Source organism: Mauremys reevesii, linkage group 5 (genome assembly GCF_016161935.1).
Source record: "Mauremys reevesii isolate NIE-2019 linkage group 5, ASM1616193v1, whole genome shotgun sequence".
In the NCBI taxonomy this organism is placed as follows: domain Eukaryota; kingdom Metazoa; phylum Chordata; order Testudines; family Geoemydidae; genus Mauremys; species Mauremys reevesii.
Genome location: NC_052627.1, coordinates 123,393,984 through 123,409,179, shown reverse-complemented (window position 1 = coordinate 123,409,179; position 15,196 = coordinate 123,393,984). Strand labels below are relative to the sequence as shown.

Here is a 15,196-nt window from a genome sequence, read left to right as displayed (position 1 = left end):
ACTACATTTATTAAAAGTCTTTAGTGCTGCTAATATGCAGAAGCTAAATAGGTGATACACATGGACTTCTAACTTTCACCTTTCCCACTACCAACCAAACCTTGTAATAAAAGTTTGCGTTTTTTAAACTGTTACTTTAAAAAAATCAGTGTCCTTCAGTAAATGGAAAATAACCGGCATATAAATAAAATTATTACTATTTGCCCAAGGTCCTTGCTTGCTAGTCAGTTACTCAACTTTCTATTTCCTGATAGGTTGCTGGGATTTTTAATGACTTTCCACAGTACACTGACTTTTTTTCTGAATACACTGGTCTCCCAAGGAGCGATGATCCTGAACTTTTGGGGTTGCAGTGACCCAGACGGCCATGGAAGAACTAAAATTGACCCCTATATGTTCTGTTAAGAAAATGAATAGTGCTTTAAACAGGATAATTTAGAAAGACTGAGGAATTTTTAAAATTAGTCTCTGAAAAATCTTAATGTTGGTCATCTAGATAAGACAACAAAAATCCTCCCTCCCCCCCCCCTACAACTTGTTCTATTTCAAAACACCGGTCAAGATCCTTTGTTTACAAATTAAGTCTCTTAGCCAGGATAACCCACAAAGGGAAATCAGGCATTTCACATCCATATATAATACTTTATAAATTTTCTTTATTAAAAGGACACATATATACATATTATATACACACACAAACTTACAAATGAAAGGAATGCAAGCAGCCATGAGAAACTGAAAATTGCTGTAACAGAAGCAAATTCAGTCATCTCCCAGGACAGAGTCTACACTAAAAACATAACTACTCACAGAACAAACCCCAACCCTCTGGAGTTCAACTCAGTAGGCAGATGCTGAGGAAAATACATACAAAATATAAGCTACCCATAAAGAACCAAACTAACATGGGTGCTAATCCAAAAAAAGGAATAAAACAGTTTGAAATGAACTATAATGTTAATCTTTGAATCAGTCTTCTACTACTTTGTGAAGAGGGGGAAAACAGAAGGGAGTGGAAAGAACAGCAAAATGAACAGTGATTTAGTTGAATTTATCAAGCTTTTCGCAATGGACTCTGTTGAAGCTTTATGGGAAGCAAAATAAGTTTCCATAAATCTAAATTGGGCTCTTTTCTTTACAAAATTAGCTTCAAAATTAGCTACAAGTCTTTTTCAGCATGTTATTTCTTTAAAATCACTACAAGGAGACTTGCCACCCCCACAGTCTATCAAAGGGGTAGAGAATTTTATATGGAAGAAAAACATTTCTGAAATTATAAAGAGAAACAACAGTTGCTAGTTAGTTATTGTGATTCTCATAAGCATGTTAAATTTCCTGAGGTTCCGAAATTTGACACTTTGTAGCACTAAAAATTTATGTAAGCAAACTTTAAAAGAATATTATTGAAACAAGAAGTTATTTGCCATCTCTTTTCATTATACAACATTAGAAGTTGGATAGTATAGAAGATTTAACTGTATTATACACAAAAGCAGCAGCACACCAGTGAGCACTTCATTAATTAAAAGCCAGAAAAGGAAGTTTGCTAAACGAAGCAAATGTTCTTATCGCTTCTATCTATATTCATTAAAACTGACAGGAAACCAAATATCACCATCTGTCTACTTGCAATAAAGACACTAAAAACAGCTTCAGGCTAACAGAATAACATAAAACAAAGTATAAAACTGCAGACTTTAAAGTTTCATTTGTAAATGGATGAGAGAGAAACCGACTTTGAGTTGGGGAGGGAGAATGAGGGGACAAGGAGGCATTTTGCAGAACACTGATAAAGGATTAAATATTTTAGAATATATTCCACTGCTAGTCAAAAGCTCTGCTAGGTCAAGTATGAAGTTAATACTTGCTTGATATTTGTCATTGAGATCACTGGCTCAGGAGAAAGACAAGCGTTATATATTAGCTCATCTGCCCATTTAGAGACAACCTCTAGCAAAAACATGCCTGAAATTATATTAGACGCATATGAACTGTAAAATTTCTCCTATCTGAAAGCTAGAACAGACCCAGATAATACATTTTTGTAATTTTGTTAGGTACTGACACCTTATGTTACAGTTACAAGATAAGAAGGTACAATTTATGAAATTATTCATGTTTTTGGTATCATTGTGATGCAGCAGCTCAGGAAAGAAACTGAAATATGATTTTATGAAAGGAAAAGAGGATCACAAAGGTAGTGACTTATATTAGAGTAAAATATGGCTCACGCCAGCAGTCACAGAGGTCAACAGAAGGTCATTGCTTTAAGGTAGTTTACCGCAGTTGTATACTTCCTACATTCTAGTAATTGCCTTTTTGGGCCCTGTAGGAGAGGAAAGGAAAAATAAATAGATGGTAATAAGATATTTAATGGAGGAAATGAAAATAAACTACTGCTAGTATTTTAAACACTCGTACTTCAAAAACCGTAGCTACATATTGTTAATTCTGACAACGCTCTGTCTGCATTTTCCATAGCAATGAAAATGACTTTCATTCAGTCTCAAACTTGCATTAAATATTACCTCCATGTACACATTTTAAAGACTAAAATGGTTAAAATAATGTAAAGTTGATGCACACAACAAAAGCAGGAAAATTCATTTTTAAGACCGCCATTCAGTCTTCCACTCAGCCCGTTGTGCCTAGGTATTGAAGCACATATAGCACATTGTGCTCAGATTTCTGTAGTACCTACAGTTGACATAACTGATTGGGGTGGGAAAGGAGGAGTAATGGAGTAAAAAGCAATGAGTTTTACTATTATGTCTCTCAACCCTAATATTATTGTAAATTATGTTTGTGGTTTATATTTTCTCAAGTAATTCATATATTCAAAAAAAGAAGAAAAGGCTCTCATTAATATCCTATGAGACCAAAGGCTACTTTCTGATACAATTTCATTGGACCAATTACAATTCTTCCACTGATATTTTAACAGCACTAATAGAGCCATTAAGAGCTCAATGGAAGTATGAGAGACATTTCAAGGTGCCAGAAGTATAGTATCATGCATGTTTAGTAAAGAAACCACTAAGACATTATACATCGTAATAAAGTCTTTGGGTGTAAGGTATTACTGTAAATCAATGTGCAAATGCATAATCTATTTTTCCCTCAGATTCAGGAATTTTCCTTTGAAAATGCATTGACTCTATGAGTAGTAGCAACAGTAAAATTCTTTCACTGAGATTGTAACAGCATACATGTAAATGGAAGGGTGAATACTTTCATGTTAAGTACAGACACAATACATTTATTAAGTCAGCGCCAATGAAATCATATTAGGGACTTAAAAAGGATATTTTAAGTGTGGTAAACCAACACTGGAATTTGTATCTTCAATCACAAGAGATTATACGCAGAATCACTCTTAAAAAGATTCTCTATATCCTTTAAATAAAGTGGATGCATTTTTATTCTTTTTAAAAGGTTGAAGCTGGTGCATGTTTGTTAATTTGAGGATTTTGTATACTATCCCAATAAACAGAAGAGAGTATTGTTATTGTAATCCAAAAAAAAAAAACGCATACTGTTTTCAGTGCACTGGTTCTACCAACCTATGGCTAAGAATTTACACAGTAAAAATAGTGAACACATATTCCAAAACACTATCTCTTAAAATATTTTATTTTACTCTTATACACTTCTTTAAAGCTGAGATATTTTAAATAATTTTAATGTGAGAGAGATGTTGTGGAAACTGTTTTACACAAACTCATGTTTAATCACTCCAGAAGTCACACACATCTCAGAAGCATTTACAATCATGCAAAAGGAAGATCTAGATTCTTCAGAGATGCACAAATGAAGTGGAAAAGCTCAATTTCCTCAAAAGATGTTAAAACTCTCACCTTAGAGAAACTGCATTTCTGCAAATAATGAGCCTGATTCATCCACCAGCATAAAACTGCCCCAAAGCCAGTATAGACTGCTACAGTAGGAATCCCAAGCCACAGAAGAATTTTGGGGACTCAGCCAGAGAAAGAATTAGGAGGAGAAAAGGATACCAGGGTTGCCTTAAGCCTATTCCCAGCTGCCATATTGGCCTCTTGGGACTATTAGCAGCTGATGTAAATTAGAGCCGCTTTCGCGCTGCTCTAATTTATGCTGGGAACCAGATTGGCACCAGGCCACCCCCAGACCAGAGAGCCCAAAGGTGTCTTAAAGCCACCTTTGTTCTCTCTTTCCTAGATTGTTGAGAATAACTTGTCACAGCCAAGGATTAGGCTCAATATGTTAAAGCCATTGAAAAACTTACTCTTTTCACCTTCCATTAACCTGAACCATCTTCCACCCAGCTATGATCCTGATGCATGCAATAAGATCCCAATAACCAGTAGCAAATTCCATAAAATTGCATTATTTATTTTGATAAACATATAGATTATCTTACTACAGCATTTCTGCACAAATAACATTACTGAATTCACTTTAAACACAATAAATAACACAGCAGCTTGTAAACTGACAAGTTAGAAACCCTTCAAAACCTGGTTTATAAATGCTAAAGTAACAATTTACTCGATATAAAAAAATGGCCCTCCCACATCTCCGTGACTTAAAACATGAAGAACAGTAGCTTTCATCTACATATTGATTGGGTGCCAATAACAATGATATCTAGGCACCATAGTATTTTTCTCACTGCCTTATAAACACTGACAGAGAAATAGTTCCTCCTAGTCAGACCTTTTCATCTAGACAAAGCAAGCAACAAATCATTTACTACTTTGTACGCTGTTCTTTCAGTATACTGAAGGTATTTAGCTGTCCTACAAAGTAATGGCTGCAAAGCCCTGTATCAACCTTAATGCAGTGTCACTGTGACACCAAAGCATCACATCTAAGAACACACAAGGTCTTGGGCTTGTGAAAAGCATCAGAAAGGCTGTGTGCAGAATGAATGAAAACCTGCAGGAAACACTCTCCTCATGAGGGAAGCCATTCTACAGAGGCCAGCTGTTCTACTATTCTCACAGAATCTCCTTCATTAGGTATTTCACAAATTATCTCCAGCTCCATAGTTCTTCTGTTTGTCAAATAATAAAACTAATAATTGTAAATTGAGCTCCCAGCTTTGCTTCCCCTCTCATGTTCCTTTTTGTTATCCACCATCCTCTCTTTCTTTTAAACTCAAGGCCAAGACTAACCACTTCTGTCCATAAAGGAATGAGGTAAAAGAGCTGTTTGAAAATGTTGTGGGAATACAACATGGCCTAGATACACTTCAAGATGAGCAGCATCTATCCAACATCCTTTAAAAAAAACCCAAACTTTACTGGGCTACTTTACTATTGTTTATATTACCCCATCCCCTAGGAGTCTAGTTATGGACCAGTCCCCTGCTGTGTTAGGCAATGTAGCGCGATCTCTGGCCCAAGGATCTTCCAATCTAAGTACAGTAACTTCTCACTTAAAGTCGTGCCGGTTAACATTGTTACGTTGCTGATCAATTAGGGAACATACTCATTTAAAGTTGTGCAATGCTCCACTCTTACGTTGTTTGGCTGCCTGCTTTCTCCACAGCTGGCAGCCTCCCTATGCCCCCCCTCACACACACACAGCACCCCACACCAGGGCCGTTGCAACCATTTAGGCCACCGGGCGCTAGGATTTGGGGGGCGCCATTTTCTTCGGCAGCGACCGCGGCGGCCGGATCTTCAGCCGCCCCGGTCACCGCCGACATTTAGGCGGAGGGAGCTGGGGCAGGGGAGCACGGGGAGGGCCGCCTGCAGCAAGTAAGGGGGGGGGTGGCACGCATGGGAACTCCCCGTCCCAGCTCACCCCTGCCCCGCCTCCTCCCCAAGCATGCTGTGGCTGCTTCACTTCTCCCGCCTCCCAGGCTTGTGGCGCCTAAGGGGGGCCCCTCAGGGCGGAGGGGGGGAGCTGCCGTGGGGGGGTGCCTCAGGGCGGGAGGAAGTGCAAGGTGGAAGTTTCGTCTAGGGCGCGAAACATCCTTGCACCGGCCCTGCCCCCCACCCACAGGCAGACCCCGCGGATCAGTGCCTTCCCCCTCCTCCCCCACCTCCTGCCCGCAGCAATCAGCTGGCTTGCGGCGTTTAGGAGGCAGGGAGGAGGAGTGAGGACTCGGCCTGCAGACTCCCCCTCCCTCCTGAACACTGAAAACCAACTGATTGCCCTGGGCAAGAGGTGACGGGGAGAGGAAGGCGTAGCCTGCGTGCCAAGTCCTCGCTCCTCCCACCTCCCTCCCCTGCCTCCTGCCTGCGACAATCAGCTGGCTTGCAGTGTTCAGAAGGGAGGGGAGGGAGGGGGGAGAAGCAAGGACACAGCAGTGATGACTGTAGTATTAAATTGTTTCTTTAAAATTGTTTAAAATGTATACCTGTATTAAATTGCTTGTTTAAAATTGTTTAAAATGTATATAATGCCTTTTGTCTGGCAAAAATTTTTTTCCCTGGAACCTAACACTCCCCCCCCCCCACCCCATTTACATTAATTCTTATGGGGAAATTGGATTCGCTTAACATCGTTTCACTTAAAGTCGCATTTTTCAGGAAGATAACTGTAACGTTAAGTGAGGAGTTACTGTACAAGTCAAGAGACAACAGATGGATACTGACAGACTGGGGAGTACAAGGAGTCAGCATGATAGATAGTGGTCTCAGTGTGCCAGCAGTTACTACGACATTTTAAGCTTTCAAATTACTCCCTTCCACCTATTTTCTCCCCAGCTTCTTATTCATTTATTTTTATTTCCTGCTATTCTATACCCTGATGTGTCACCTTCTCAGTCTATTTCAGATGTCTATTTTCCTTCAGTCTTATTTTTCTATATTGTGCAATAATCATGACCTCTTTCCTCTTCTCTCCTAGTCTCCCATGTCCATCCCTTTCTTCTTTCCCGTGTTTTCATTCTTCCCTTCACATTTCAGTCTCTTCCTTCTTTCACCTTCCCATCAACCCTGGTGGTAGAAAGAAGAGGGAAGCAATGGAGCGGGGAGTGTGTTTTTGGAGTGGGTAGTACAGAAGTAGCAGTTAGGTGTTAGGTTGCATAGCATTGTTCCTGATAATTATGGCACCACTGCATAATTATCCTAATAAGAGTCTGAGTTTGGTAGCCATTAAAACAAGTGTTTCTGTTTAGGTGTAAGGAAATCAGTAAAAAATATGAAAATTGTAGAAACCTGGATTTTATCATACCTGCAATTATTCCAACAGTTTTAGTTATGTGGGAATATTTATGCCTGTTTTATGCAGGAGGTCACATGGGATCAATACAGTGGTCTCTTCTGGTCTTATGATCTATGAATGTGTAACAGTCTCTCTCTTTCATCATCCACACATTAGGTTACTATGTGCATGTCTTCAATTCTGGTGAAAGTGGGAATCAAATGTGTCACCTCGGAGGGAAGTAAAGCACTCTCATTTGGGGTTTCATTAAGAGTCATAGGTCATCATAGGTTTACGGAGCCTCAGAATAAATATACATATCCAGCTGACAACAGAACCAGCTTGAGCAAATACCATGTCTGTGTGGATGGGTAGAAAAGCATTCTTCTCATTAGCATAACGAAATAAAATTTTCTTTATTCCCAAGGAAGCACTTATAATTTAACATATTAAACATGTAAATACTTTTCTAATGTTTAATTCTTTTCAACAGAAACAGAATGGGTATTTAGTGGTTTTATCTGCTGACAGATTTTGGCATGAGCCTATTGATACCCATTTTCAGCACTGATTCTCAAAATATAGTGTCTGTGGTTGCTGAACAATTAATTTACAAGGTAAACTATTTGGGAAATTACTATTACTTGATCCATTAAAGGATCTAGCATTTATTTAATTAAGATTCCAAGGAACCGCAGCAGAAAGTTTCCTCAAAAGCTACATTCAGTTCTACTTGCCAACGTCTCTGCACTCTGCATCCAGCCTTAGATTCTAGGTTTAAGTAACACCCTGCTTTTCTGCTCTAGTACCACACACAGGGGCGGCTCTAGCCATTTCGCTGCCCCAAGCACAGCGGCACGCCATGGGGGGCGCTCTGCCGGAGCCGCGGGACCAGCGGACCCTCCACAGGCACGTCTGCGGGAGGTCCACCGGAGCTGCCTGCCGCCCTCGCGGCGCCGGCAGAGCGCTCCCCGCGGCATGCCGCCCCAAGCACGCGCTTGGCGTGCTGGGGCCTGGAGCCGCCCCTGACCACACAACAAGTCAGATCTCACCAAACTCATATGGAAAATGGCCTACACTGATGATGCCCAAAGGACTCAACTGAACATTCTCAAAAAGAACATTGATACCTATGGCAACACTCCCAGAAGCTGACTCTTGCAGCTCATTTTTTCTAAACACACACACACATGTTTCTGTGCTATTGCCTGTGCTTCAGTAAGAAAATTTTGGTGGCTCTGGCATATGAGGGCTGAATTCAAAATTCAACACACAGGCATAGTACATAGGTACAATACTGCACTAAATTCTTTTGAACGCAATGTTCCCATGTAGGAATATTGCAACAAACGTTTATCATGAGCTTCTGAGACCGTTAAATCAACTCTGAGATGGATTAACTCTTTGCCTCTGGAAATGGGTTTTTCTCGGCATGTATTATGAAGAGAACAATGGAATGTGCCAGAACTGCTGGCAACAAGCAGTTAACTGAATGAAAAAAACAAGGGAAAAAAAATGAGACAGACAGTTTTTGGCCCACAAGAATCATGTGAACTGGTGTATGTGTGAATGGGTAGAAATTGTTTAAATGAAATCTCTGCTGACATCTTGGTTATTGAACTGGATACCTATAGTATGAAACACATGAAGATTTTGCATGACTTAGCAAACTATAGTAAAAATTTAGGGGAATGGGAAGGAAACCTGATGCTTGGTCTTCAGTTTAAGAGTATGGTACTAATATATCACAATGGAACTCAGACGTTATCATTAATATTCTCCATAAATAGGTACTAGAAGCCAGGAAGATGCAAAAGCTATACTTCACATAAGATACAACTAAATTCAAATAGTAATTTGACACTTTTTACAAACATTTTATGTCAAAACACAAGCAACAGAGTTTAAAATCCTAGTTTCCAAGTAATTGCCTTTAGGCTAGTAAGGAAAAAATACATAAAATACTTCTTCAGCCACATTTTTTTCTTTATTTGTAACAAATAAATTTATATCAATTTTGTCCAATATTGGTAACACTACATAATCTTTAATCACATATCTTGTACTCGGTTACACCAGTGGGAAAGCACAAGTTAATGCAGTATTAATTAAGTCCCTAATCATCTATGTAGATCCATGCCCAGGGCAGAACTTCTGCACATACTGAAGGGGACTGCTCAGCCATGTGTACAGAACCATACTCCTGCCCTTGGATCCCACAGAGAATATACTGTTTATCATTCCTCTATGGGAAAGACTGGAGACTATGTGGGCCAGAGGGAAGAGTAGGCAGTCCAGAGGTGGAGGGGGAAATCTATATTGCTTATCCTTCAGCCCCATAAGTTAAGCAGAATAGACAAGACAGCCCCTTCACTGATTTGCCTTGCCCCATCACGTTGCCCAGGGGCCTCAATAGCACATGGACATATTTGGCAGTGTGGCTCCATTGGGATCCAAATGGAGTTGCTGGGGGCCAGAGATGTAGAGATATGGGACTTTTGGGTGGCTTTAACCTGTAACAGATCTTGAACAGGCCCTGGAGCTGACTCCATGGAGGTGCCAGGCAAACCCCACCCCCACTTATCCTGAAGGGACACTGTGGGAAGGATCTCCCCAAGGAAATCCCTCTAGGAATTTTTGCCCCAAAGCGCCTTCCTTACCATGGGAGGAGATAATCTGAGTGTCATTTTTTCAATCTGAAATGTAAGGGGGGGGAGGTGAGGCCAATATTTAGAGGGTAAAGTTGTGCCATAGCTGCTTCTATTTATTTTTATGAAGTAGGACAACAAAGGAAGGAAAAATTTCAGGAAGTCTCATGACTATCTAATGTTTCTGCTGCTAATGTCTATCAAATTTTTTCAGGTTGCTATGCTTACTACCATTTCTAATAAACTATAGCAATAGGCAAAAATTATCAGCTCTTCCATGCTTCAACAGATGTTAATATTCTTTGTCCATGAATAATTTTACAAATATTCATCATGCTCTTAGAACATATAGCAGTGTGGTCACAATCTAGAAACATCCTCAAGCAGATGCTCTTTATCTATATAAAATACTGTTGGAACAGCCACACCTCAATTTATTGACTGAAATTATAATCTGTAGTTTTTATTTTCACAAGTATCTAGTATGTCAGGGTGGGCGAAGGAAAGTTTTATTTTCCACAGCATCCCACAGCAAGATACTCATATAACACTCTAGATATCTTGCCAATAATTCTTTTTTATGTTTACAGCTATGATGTTGTTATCAAAACATTGACCTGCAAAATAATATATTAGTAAGAAGAGAAATAATAAAATGCAGGGTGGATTCATTTAAACCAAAATAATTTAAAACACCAATTGTAATGATTATTTAATCATGTTTTGCATTTGTATTTTTTAGTTATTTTCCTAAAAAAAGATTGATTCTTAATGGTTGATATAATTTGGTAGTTCCTATAGTATAGTTACATACATTTATTTAAGCAATTATATAAGCAATTATAAATTATATAGTTAGCTAAAACTACCTTAACTGTGCTGAATACATAAGAAAAACAAGTAAGTTTATCAAAACATTTTTTCCATTTACAGCTAAATCATTTATTAAACGAACACATATTATCTGTAGTTAATTAAATGAACTAATTGTTTCTGGTCACTAAGTCCTTTGATATTTTAGAACCAGTAGATCTCATCCTCAACTTGCAATCAGTTTCTCAACTTTGAATAAATGAGTCATTGCACTGAACTAGTTGAATAAACTGAAATGAAGAAAATATTCTCTCTGCACCTGTAAAAGAAGCTACTGCTGTCAAAAACTGATTCAAGCCTCCAAAAATTCTGGTTCCAGGTGCTTAGACAATAACTTTTTCTAACATTTTGGCTACAAATATGTATGGCTTGAATCCTTTTTTTTTCTTTTGTTTAATTACAATATTAGTAGAGCATAGTTATTATAGAATATCAGGGCTGGAAGGGACCTCAGGAGGTCATCTAGTCCAACTCCCTGCTCAAAGCAGGACCAATCTTCTGACAGATTTTTGCACCAGATCCCTAAATGGCCCCCTCAAGGATTGGACTCACAAGCTTGGGTTTAGCAGGCCGATGCTCAAACCACTGAGCTATCCCTCTCCCCTACCTTAACCTAGGTTGTCATCATTTCAAATTAAAATTTAAACTAGTTTTATTTTTAAAAAGAAAAATTTATTTAAATACAAAAAATCCCATTAAATAAAAAAATTTTTTAATTCTTTTAAAAAATTCATTGATTTTTCTCCACCATTACAAATGATTCATGAAAGGTTGCTCACTAAAAAAAGAGGTCTCCCAGTTGAAAAGCAGTATTCTGTATTCTTTAGTGTTTTAGACAATATTGTGACTTCAAAAATAAACAAGGCTAACAGTTTCACAGCCCAACAAGAATCGACTCATTAACAACTACGTAGGACCTCACAGCTGAGGAGCTCAAAGTATACCAGAAACATTAAATCATAGAATCATAGAATATCAGGGTTGGAAGGGACCTCAGGAGCTCATCTAATCCAACCCCCTACTCAAAGCAGGACCAAACCCAACTAAATCATCCCAGCCAGGACTTTCTCAAGCCTGACCTTAAAAACCTCTAAGGAAGGAGATTCCACCACTTCCCTAGGTAACCCATTCCAGTGCTTCACCACTCTCTGAGTGAAAAGGTTTTTCCTAGTATCCAACCTAAACCTCCCCCACTGCAACTTGAGACCATTACTCCTTGTTCTGTCATCTGGTACCCCTGAGAACAGTCTAGATCCATCCTCTTTGGAACCCCCTTTCAGGTAGTTGAAAGCAGCTATCAAATCCCCCCTCATTCTTCTCTTCTCCAGACTAAACAATCCCAGTTCCCTCAGCCTCTCCTCATAAGTCATGTGCTCCAGCCCCCTAATCATTTTCGTTGCCCTCCGCTGGACTCTTTCCAATTTTTCCACATCCTCCTTGTAGTGTGGGGCCCCAAACTGGACACAGTACTCCAGATGAGGCCTCACCAATGTCGAATAGAGAGGAATGATCCCTTGATCTGCTGGCAATGCCCCTACTTATACAGCCCAAAATGCCGTTAGCCTTCTTGGCAACAAGGGCACACGGTTGACTCATATCCAGCTTCACGTCCACTGTAACCCCTAGGTCCTTTTCTGAAGAACTGCTTCCTAGCCATTCAGCCCTAGTCTGTAACAGTGAATGGGATTCTTCCGCCTAAGTGCAGGACTCTGCACTTGTCCTTGTTGAACCTCATCAGGTTTCTTCTGGCCCAGTCCTCTAATTTGTTTGGGTCCCTCTGTATCCTATCCCTACCCTCCAGTGTATCTACCACTCCTCCAAGTTTAGTGTCATTTGCAAACTTGCTGAGAGTGCAGTCCACGCCATCCTCCAGATCATTAATGAAGATATTGAACAAAACCGGCCCCAGGACCGACCCTTGGGGCACTCCACTTGAAACCGGCTGCCAACTAGACATGGAGCCGTTGATCACTACCCGTTAAGCCCAACGATCTAGCCAGCTTTCTATCCACCTTATAGTCCAATCATCCAGCCCATACTTCTTTAACTTGCTGGCAAGATTCCTGTGGGAGACCGTATCAAAAGCTTTGCTAAAGTCAAGGAATAACACACCCACTGCTTTCCCCTCATCCACAGACCCAGTTATCTCCTCATAGAAGGCAATTAGGTTAGTCAGGCATGACTTGCCCTTGGTGAATCCATGTTGACTGTTCCTGGTCACTTTCCTCTCCTCTAAGTGCTTCAGAATTGATTCCTTGAGGACCTGCTCCATAATTTTTCCAGGGACTGAGGTGAGGCTGACTGTCCTGTAGTTCCCCGGATCCTCCTTCTTCCCTTTTTTAAAGATGGGCACTACATTGGTCTTTTTCCAATCGTCCGGGACCTCCCTCGTTCGCCATGAGTTTTCAAAGATAATGGCCAATGGCTCTGCATTCACATCCACCAACTCATTTAGGACCCTCGGATGCAGCGCATCCAGCCCCAGGGACTTGTGCTCATCCGGTTTTTCTAAATAGTCCCGAACCACTTCTTTCTCCAGAGGGCTGGTCACCTTCTCCCCATACTGTGCTGCTCAATGCAGCAGTCTGGGAGCTGACCTTGTTTGTGAAGACAGAGGCAAAAAAATCATTGAGTACATTAGCTTTTTCCACATCCTCTGTCACTAGGTTGCCTCCCTCATTCAGTAAGGGGCCCACACTTTCCTTGACTTTCTTCTTGTGCTAACATACCTGAAGAAACCCTTCTTGTTACTCTTAACATCTCTTGCTAGCTGCAACTCCAAGTGTGATTTGGCCTTCCTGATTTCACTCCTGCATGCCTGAGCAATATTTTTATACTCCTCCCTGGTCATTTGTCCAATCTACCACTTCTTGTAAGCTTCTTTTTTGCATTTAAGATCGGCAAGGATTTCACTGTTAAGCCAAGCTGGTCGCCTGCCATATTTACTATTCTTCCTACACATCGGGATGTTTTTTTCCTGCAACCTCAATAAGGATTCTTTAAAATACAGCCAGCTCTCCTGGACTCCTTTCCCCCTCATGTTTTTTTCCCAGGGGATCCTGCCCATCAGCTCCCTGAGGGAGTCAAAGTCTGCTTTTCTGAAGGCTAGGGTCTGTATTCTGCTGCTCTCCTTTCTTCCTTGTGTCAGGATCCTGAACTCGACCATCTCATGGTCACTGCCTCCCAGGTTCCCATCCACTTTTGCTTCCCGTACTAACTCTTCTCTGTTTGTGAGCAGCAGGTCAAGAAGAGCTCTGCCCCTAGTTGGTTCCTCCAGCACTTGGACCAGGAAATTGTCCCCTACACTTTCAAAAAACTTCCTGGATTGTCTGTGCACCGCTGTATTGCTCTCCCAGCAGATATCAGGGTGATTAAAGTCTCCCATGAGAACCAGGGCCTGCGATCTAGTAACTTCTGCTAGTTGCCGGAAGAAAGCCTCATCCACCTCACCTCCCGGGTCTGGTGGTCTATAGCAGACTCCCACCACGACATCACCCTTGTTGATCACACTTCTAAACTTAATCCAGAGACTCGCAGGTTTTTCTGCAGTTTCATACCGGAGCTCTGAGCAGTCATACTGCTCTCTTACATACAATGCAACTCCCCCACCTTTTCTGCCCTGCCTGTCCTTCCTGAACAGTTTATATCCATCCATGACAGTACTCCAGTCATGTGAGTTATCCCACCAAGTCTCTGTTATTCCAATCACATCATAGTTCCTTGACTGTGCCAGGACTTCCAGTTCTCCCTGCTTGTTTCCCATGCTTCTTGCATTTGTGTATAGGCACTTAAGATAACTCGCTGATTGTCCCGCTTTCTCGGTCTGAGACGGGGTCCTCCCCTCTTGCATGCTCCTGCTCATGCTTCCTCCCGGGATCCCATTTTCCCACTTACCTCAGAGCTTTGGTCTCCTTCCCCCGGTGAACCTAGTTTAAAGCCCTCCTCACTAGGTTAGCCAGCCTGCTTGCAAAATAAGACTTGCAATACTCCTTTGTATTCTGATTATTCCCATGTTACAAATGGGTAAATTGATGCAGAGGGTGGTTAAATGACTTTCCCAAAGTCCCACAGCAAGTCAATGGCAGAGCTGGAATTTAACTCAAAAGGTTTTACTCTTTTTCCCGTGTTTTAGCCACCAAACTAAATTGCCTCAGACATAACATATGATGAAACTTCATTATAATGATGACTATATATTGGACATAATTTTTAAGTTTGACATATCAATTAACAATAATTTTCAAATATCAATAAAAAAAACTAGCAGTAAAACCCGCCTGTCACTAGTCAATGGAATACTAGACTAAATATCTGAATAGGTGTACGTATTTTTTCCCTACCTCCTTTCATCATGATATAGTGAATATAATTTTTATTTTATCTCAGATGCTAAAATCCCAAAGTAAAGATAACACATAGATCCAAATAATCCCACTCTTTCACTGGAGAGAACCTCGCTCTATGACAGTATCCTCCTTAATTCCACCATGAGTAAGGGTGACAGAAACTGTCTCACAGTATCCAGCAGTAAACACCTA

At 40.5% G+C, this 15,196-nt stretch overlaps 1 protein-coding gene across 1 annotated transcript in view; it reads right to left on the bottom strand.

Moving 5' to 3' along the window:
• The window catches only part of CTBP1 (C-terminal binding protein 1), a 274,979-nt gene that overhangs the window by 202,844 nt on the left and 56,939 nt on the right, over positions 1-15,196 (bottom strand). The gene's annotated exons all lie outside the window — the stretch shown is intronic.